This window comes from Rhipicephalus sanguineus, chromosome 3, assembly GCF_013339695.2.
Source record: "Rhipicephalus sanguineus isolate Rsan-2018 chromosome 3, BIME_Rsan_1.4, whole genome shotgun sequence".
Lineage (NCBI taxonomy): Eukaryota > Metazoa > Arthropoda > Arachnida > Ixodida > Ixodidae > Rhipicephalus > Rhipicephalus sanguineus.
This window is the reverse complement of record NC_051178.1, coordinates 166815202-166821759: the sequence shown is the minus strand read 5'-3', so window position 1 is coordinate 166821759 and position 6558 is coordinate 166815202.

Genomic DNA, 6558 nt, shown 5'->3' with positions numbered 1-6558 from the left:
ACGCAGCGCATAGAGGAGCTACGGTACGTAAAATCAAGCTTACAAGGTGAACGATTACACTTAAAGTAATGTTCCGTGAGACTGGTTTGAACGTTTATATAGGTAAAGGGAGAATGCTCACAGGCATACCTGTCTATTTCTGGCAGATGAACGTGCACCTCCTTGCAAAGGCTGATTAAGGCAGGGCCAACATTGCAGGCACAGTTTAATATCGTCAATTTATCAAAACGGAAGGTAAACGTGCCGCAGTTATTAAAATTAGTTACGAAAAGAGAAATAAAAGAGTCGGTAGGGTGACTGAGGTTGCAAGATGCCTTAGAACGGCCTTCTGATACCTTCATTCATGAAAGCAGCAGTAATATGGTGCACTATTAAAAGAAAAAAAAAAGAAAAAAGGTAATTATTATTCTTTGCTGTTACTATTACTCTGCGAGGTTAACCAGTAGCAGAAATGGACGCCTGCGAGTAAGAAAGAACCGCACATAACAAAATAAAAGAAAGTCAGGCCTCCGAGATGAGATAGGAGGACCCGGAGTTTGGCGGGGCGTTTACGACTGCCCTTGCTTCCTAAATCAAAGCGGGGAGCAATTTTCTGTGGCTGCTGCGATGGGAGAGGCTTTGATGCCGAGCTGCGGGATGGAAAAGCGATGTTTGCGTTAGTATCGGGCTGTGCGCGTATCTCCCTCTGCGGATCTAAGACGAAGCGCGTGCTATGTTTGTTACAAGGCGGGTTGCGTGTTCGCCGCTCTTCTCAATCTTCTCGCTATACTTGCGGCACTTGCAACCTCGCGTGGAGTCACGCCGGCAAGAATGCACGCGAGGCTAGGAGAATTCTCAATGCATTTTGGCGAGGCTCTTGTTTTATGCTGCTGGGTAAAACCGGAGGAAGGCAGTTGTAGAGATAACACGATAAAGTACACAGAACTTAGTATCTCGTGGAAGCTGCGGCAAAGCTTACGATAGTGTGTTCGCCCATCACCCTCTTCTATTTTGTATATATTAGTGTGTGTCACTAACTTTTGTTCTCTTTAGCGAGGTTCCTTTTCGTGGCTGCAGCCACTTCATTTTCTTCGTTCCTAGATTACAACTCCTAGATTGCAACACGCGGGCAAACATTCGTAAAATTGTTTCAACGGTAATTTCGACTTGCTCAGTTGTCAACGTGGATGGCAAATACAAACTTATTTCGAAGCTCGTGCTTCCTTTTCGAACTTTGGAAAAATTCTAACACTGTTCTGTTCACTTCGGCATATGTATGTTTTAAATCAATCCTTTTACGCAAGCGAAATGCGAAAGGAATGCATTAAACTGGATGGCACAGCCCTCTAAGTGCATAAAAAATCACAAGCTCTAAAACGAATTGTATTTTGTTGCCACTCATGATACGGTACGTAACGCAGGTGAAAACGTTAAAACGCCCGTCTAAGCAAAGTGCACTCAAAAGTTATCTTGCTGAATTAGATGGGTGTGTTGCGCTCGTTGAAAATTTGACGTGTACGTTCAAGTGTCCATGAAATTACGTCGTTCTCTTTCCGCGCGTTCTGACTGTAATCAAAGCGGAAAAGATCTCAGCCGGAATTATCCTTACAAAAAGACCACGTGAGAGCAAAATAACATTCCCATGGGTCTCTAGCAGAGCTCAAAGCTCTGTGGCGTCGAAACCTTGATTCATATACGACAATACGGCAGCAGCGGCCGTGGCGGAAGGACGCACAGTCCTAACTCTGTTTATCTTCGTTATCCAGGTTCGTGTTATCACTACCTCGAAGCCTAACTTCTAGTCGCTTCTTTTTTTCTTACACCGCCGCTGCTGCTGCCTGGCCGTTTTCTTGCCACTGCATTTTTTTGTGTTGTTTTTTCCTCTGTTTGTACGTGCCTTTATCTGCCATAATGCCGGTGAGCGGTGCATGTCCTGCCTGCAGCGAGGCCTTGCCAGCTGATGGGCACCTGTTGAAGTGCACCAAATGTGAGTACGCCTACCATTTTGGAAACTGTTTGGGCTGGTCTGAGAGCACACTAAACAAGGGACGGGCAGGGCGCTGTACGTGGCGGTGCATAAATTGTCGTACGTCGAAATCAAAAGGTGCGGGAAGATAGGGCTTGGAACCTGAACTCGTTGCTAGTCTGGCTGACATTGTCAGAAGGCTTGACGCCCTTGCGGGTGTACCAGTGCAGATAAATGAGATCAAGGAATCGATACAGTTGATGTCTGACAAACATGATGAAATTCTGAGTAAGCAGGTGCAGCAAGATAAAGAAACTGGTAGCTTACGAAAGCGCATCAAATTTCCTGAAAAGAAGCCATGCTGCGACAACTGAAAGGTTAAAGAACTGGAATCATCCCTGAATATTCTCGAAGCTTGCACAGCAGAAAAACACAATATGAAGTGCATCGTGTTCAGAGGGCTGCAAATGAAAACCCGCTCGCAAACTAAATGACATCGCAAAGCTATGAGTCTTCCTGAACTGAGTGCAAATGGTGTCGACGCTGTTCACAGGCTCCCTGCTAAACCAGGGAAAGAGCCTGGAATCATAGTTCGATTTGTGCGGCAGTCGCTACGTTACGCATGGCTTGATAGCAGAAAGGGCCTAAAAAACCTGAAATCAACAGGGACCATTGTCGACAACATGACCAAGCAACACAGGGACCTCCTGCACTTTACGCCCCCGCCCACGGGCGGCTGAAAACGACTTATAGTTTCGCCTGGCACTCGGAATGGCGGATTCCAGTTTGGGAAAGCAGAGAGTGCTCGAGCAATTGTAATCCCGAAGTGAAAGTGAATTACTGGAGTTCGTTGCTTCATAGGTCACTGTCACGTTTCTTGTAGCTCCAACCTAAAATGGCGTCCGCATTTCCCCACCCTATCGATCCAGCCGACCTTGCAAATCACGGTTGCAGCGACATCAATAAGAGTATAAACTGCTTTCTTTAAAGGGGTCATGAAGCACCCCTTGGGCTTGTTGAAAAAAACACATCCAGTGAAAGCTGACACGGCTATAAACTGCTCTGCCAAATATTACAGTCGTGCGCGCCGCGTAAAGGCCACAAGAGAAGCGCGAAGTTGCCGTTTCCCCAGGCACCTCTTTTCAAACAAGGGCCGGTTCTCACTCTCGTCGGTAGGCGGGGCGTCTGTCAGTTTACGTCGCGGATCTGTCCGTTTACGTCGCAAGAGACATAGCATGCTTATTGGCCGATAGCCGACGTAAATCGCGAGCGGCGTTCGGATCAGATGCGCTGCTTGCCGCGGGGTGCCGCCACTTGCCGGCGCCGCACTCCTCAGTACCCGGTAGCCGCACTCGCGCAAGCGAATCACAGCGGGAGAGCGATCGCGTTTCATGACGCGCGCTGACGTAAATTCTTTCCCCCATGCCATCCCTCCCTGTCTAGCTTCCAGTGCGCTCGTCGGCACGAGAAAAGAGAGAAAGCGCTGAGAGCGTGCGCCAAACCCCCGTAACTCCGCTCATTCTTGACGGATTCGATAAAGTTTTGCGGCAGTCGATTCGAGAGGCAGTAAACTCCGATACTGAGGTCATTTGATCATTACTTGGAAAAGTGGTTCATGACCCCTTTAAAGGGGCCCTGCAACACCTTTCTTTGTTATATTGGAATAGTCCCATTATTGATGTATGACTCTTCACGAGCCATATGCCGCAAAAATTTTTCGAATCCGTCAAGTCTAAGTGGTGTTACCAAATTATAGAGATCACGTTCCGCAGCTTTCTCTCTCAACTCAACGCAGCGAGCGCGCGGAAAGCTGCGCGCGGCGTGAGGGGAGGGAGGGAGGGTGGAGGTGCGAGGAGGCGACGTCAGCGCCGGCGGCATTTTTTTCATTTTTTTCTCTCTGGCGTCTCGGCGCAACCACGTGGTCTGTGCCGCCACTTCCGGTCGGCTTGCGTCGATTCTCGTCGAGCGGAGTCGATCGCGCTGTGTATCGCGCGTGCTTGAAAACTGCGCGTCGGTTTGGTAATGTTGGGTGTGCACCTCGAACGCCGTAGTGTTTTCATCGCTCTGCCAACCATGGAAGCAAACGTGCGCGCTCGTTTGGAACGAATGACAGCTGAGATCGGTTTCGGCCATACTCCGATACACCGCCTCGTAAGACGGCACTGGCAGACGATCCCGAAGCGCCGCCATTACCGGACGCCAGCATTGTTATCGGAGACACGCTGCGCCCGTGCCTCGGTCGTCGTGAGAACGTGCCGACGATGCAGTTCTCAGCTGACGAGGCAACACTCGAACGGCTGCCACTCTCACGGCAACCGGCGATGGTCAAAAGCACAGAAATATTCACGTTTTCGGCACTGCGCATGGCGAAGAAAGCGGAACCACGCAACTACGAGCAGACGAGCTGTCGGTGAGACCGGAAGTGCTAATATTAATGTTTGTTCGGTGTTTTTAACGCGATAACAGAATATAAACATACATATTATCTACTTATGAACTCAAAATTAACAACGAAAGTAATAATGAGGGTGTTATCGTGATTATAACATCAGCCAATGGTGGAACTGCCGACAATCGCGTCATATTTTGCGGACTAATACATCATTTGTCGAGAGAAGAGGGAGCGATTTTCAGCTGACTTTGAGAATTTATTGTAAATTCCAGGCCGTGCGCATCGCTATAATATTTGGCTCGCGTGTTCTCGGGAGCCTCGACTACCGATCGGCAGCGCTTTTTGAGCATGCTCGAAAAGTGTTGCAGGGCCCCTTTAAGGACTGCGATCTGGAAGGGACAAATACAATTAAATTGAATGTTTTGTTGGTGATGTACGTTTTCCATTTCACGTTCTTACGTTTACGGAAACCTGGCTTCGTAGTAATGCGGAAGCTTTCTGTATGCTAGCGTGTAATTCTCACTGCCTCAGCCGAGATAGTAAGCGAGGGGGCAGAGTGCGCATTTTAACGCTTAGGGGAATGAATTGTGAAATTCTTTCAGCATTTACGTGCGTCACGCCCGATTACGAAGTGATTACATTAAAGTGTGGTTCCTTTGTGTATTGTGTTTGCTACTGCCCACTGGGTCGAAACATATCCAATTTATTATCCATTTTGGAGGCATTTGTGCAATTAGTTGATGACTTCAAGTGTACGGTGATAATTGGGGGAGATTTGAACATTGATTTTTGTACTGATAGAGCTATAAAGCTTCACTTTGTACCATTGCTAAACACCCGCTTGTGTTACAATGTAATAACTGCAACTGCGCGCTTACTGAAAATACAGCCACAACATTCGATGTCTTCACAACCAATTACAATAGATCTCTGATTAAGGCAGGCGTCACTTATATTGCTATAAGTGACCACTCGCCTGTTCACATTTCATTGCCTCAAATTAACACCTTAAAAAAGCAGAAGCACGGTTACGTACACCGTGAGAAAAATCCTGTCACGCTGTTAAGCTTCCACGACTGCTCATCTAACGTAGACTGGTACGACGTTTTAAAAGAAAACGACCCAGATGCAGCTTATGAAAAGCTTTTATGCAAATTTATGCGCATTTATGATAAATGTTTTCCCTATAAAACATCTGGCAGGTCAAAAAAGGCTAGGAAGCCATGTATGAATCATGAACTGCTCACCCAAATACGAAAGCGCGAACAACAAAAGTATTCGCTCAGCCAAAAAGTAGTATTACACCAATTTCTTCGGTTCTTCTCAAGAAAGTTCTGAACAGTTGTGGAAAAAATAAAAATCGGTACTTGGTTATGTATTTGAAGCACTTAGGAAACTAGTAAAAGACGGAATCGAGCAAAAATGTTCAGATATTTCAAACGCATTTAATGATTTCTTTGTTTCACCCCTTTGTCAAAGAATAACTGTATCTCACCATTAAAATATCATAATGAGCACACCATTTTTTTTAACCAGGTCACGGAAGCTGAGGTAGTTTCGTCTTTCATTAAACTCAATAACAGCAAATCCCTCAATATGTCAGGAAAACAAATCACACCAGTTAAATATGTTATGGACATAATGTCGAACTGCTTACTTCACATTTTTAATATAAGCCTTTCAAACGGAGTGTTCCTACGTAAAATCCAACGTGCGAAAGTAACTGTTATTTACAAGATAGGTGACGCAAACGATTTTTTCAGTTGTTGTTCTATTTCAACCCTGCCAGTTTTTCAAAAGAACTAAGAAAATAATATTAAACGACTTGCATCCTTCGTTGACCAATATAAGATGTTATACCCCGTAAAATATGGTTTCCAAAAAAATAAATCAACAGAGCTTGCCCTTCTTGCCCAAAATGAGTACATACTCGAAAATTTTCAAAATGATAATCTAGTGTTGTGTGTGTTTTTAGACTTCACGAAAGCTTTTGATAGACTTAGTAATCAGATTCTCCTCCAGAAGCTTCATCACTATGGTATCAGGGGTAACGCCCGCTCTTTAATATCGTACCTACGACACCGCTCACATTATGTTGAAATTAACGAATATGCATCTTCCTCAAGAAAGGTTAATTTATGTGTACCTAAAGTAGGCTTCCAAGGCCCGTTTTTATTTCTTTTATAAGTTAATGACATTGTCAGCGTTGAAAGTACGTTAT